Below are 1,535 nucleotides of genomic sequence, written 5' to 3'. Positions count from 1 at the left end.
TGTGTATGTGCGTGGCCAGCTCAGCCCACCAGGGGGCAGGACTGGCTGGCATGTGGTGCTGGGGGATTGAACCGCGGTCCCTGATGCTTTGCCAAGCTTGTTCCAAGTAGGTGCTTTAGACCACTGAGCCATCTCACCAGCCCAGGACCTAACATTTAGACTGTTGGGGTGAAGAAAAAAATCCTGAGGATACCTCAAAGATATCTCCAGCTGGGAGTGGTAGTGCATATCTGTAATTGCAGCACTTGGGGGGCTGAGGCAGGAGGATCCCCAAGGGTTGAGGCCAGTCTCAGCCCTAGGGTCAGTTCAAAGTCAGCCTATAGTGAGACTGTCTCAAAAAACCAGCGTGGGGGATACAGATTTCTCCAATAAAGGTCATAGTGTTCATCTCTCCTAATGAAGGCCGGGGAGATAGCTCAGTGGCTTAAGTGCCTGCCTGGCAAGGGCAAGGTCCTCAGTTTGATCCCCAGTCAGTTAGTTCCCCACCAAAAAAAAAAAAAAAAAAAAAAAAAAAAAAAGAGCACCTTTGCATCTCTCCTAACAGTGCAGGTTATGAGTGGGAGGGAAGGCAGGGGACTCACCACTGTGCTTCACACAGAAGCTCCTGACCTGTAGCTTGGGATGAATTTCCTTATTCAGCCCCAAATTATCCATAAAATTTGTCTACAAATGTGCATTTGTACAGAAAGAACAATCACAGCTTTCCTCCCTCAAGAAACCAGTGATTCAAGAAAGGGAAAAGAGCCATCAGACTAGGACGACTGGTGCCAACCACAATGGCCCATCTGTGCTTTATGAGCCCTTGATCCGTCCTCGCTGTTCTTTTCCCTCTCCCACCCACCCTGACCCAGCTGTAGAAATGCACTCCCGCTTCCCTTCAGGCCACTCCCGGAACACCTCCTGGCTTTAAAAAAAAAAAAAAACCTAATGCTTTGCCAAGCTTGTTCTAAGTAGGTGCTTTAGACCACTGAGCCATCTCTCCAGCCCTCGCTGTGAGTTTAGATGCCAGCCTGAACTACATAGTGAGATCCTGTCTTCAATAATAAAACCAAAACCCAAAAACCATTTGGGGAAATGACTCCCATGCTGAATTGAACAGAGCAGCTTAATCCTCAAAAATTAACAGTGGCAAAGCTACATGCATACATTGCCATTGAGTTAGAAAAGTTAGTAGAAATAATTTACTGTTCCAGGTCTCACTCATCCAAACCAGCTTGAGTCTTTGACTTCCCGAACCCAAGATGTCACCACAAGCATTTATGTTCCTTTACCCTGAGAACATCCCTGTACCTTAAGATCAGGAGGTAGGGACCAGGGAGATAGCTGGAGTTTGGGAGATAGCTCAGCAGAATAAGCGCTTGCCTGGCAAGTGCAAGGGCCTGCGTTCAATCCCCACTTCCACAAAAAAATTAAAAAGATCAGGAGGTTGACAGACTCTAGGAGGACCTAACATTTATTTATTTATTTTATTAATTTTTAAAAATTTTATTTATTTGGGGCTGGTGAGATGGCTCAGTGGTCTAAAGCACCTACTT

The sequence above is a fragment of the Octodon degus genome, unplaced genomic scaffold (genome assembly GCF_000260255.1).
Source record: "Octodon degus isolate 3935 unplaced genomic scaffold, OctDeg1.0 scaffold00072, whole genome shotgun sequence".
Taxonomy (NCBI): domain Eukaryota; kingdom Metazoa; phylum Chordata; class Mammalia; order Rodentia; family Octodontidae; genus Octodon; species Octodon degus.
The sequence above is the reverse complement of the archived record's forward strand: the minus strand, read 5'-3'. Positions refer to the sequence as shown.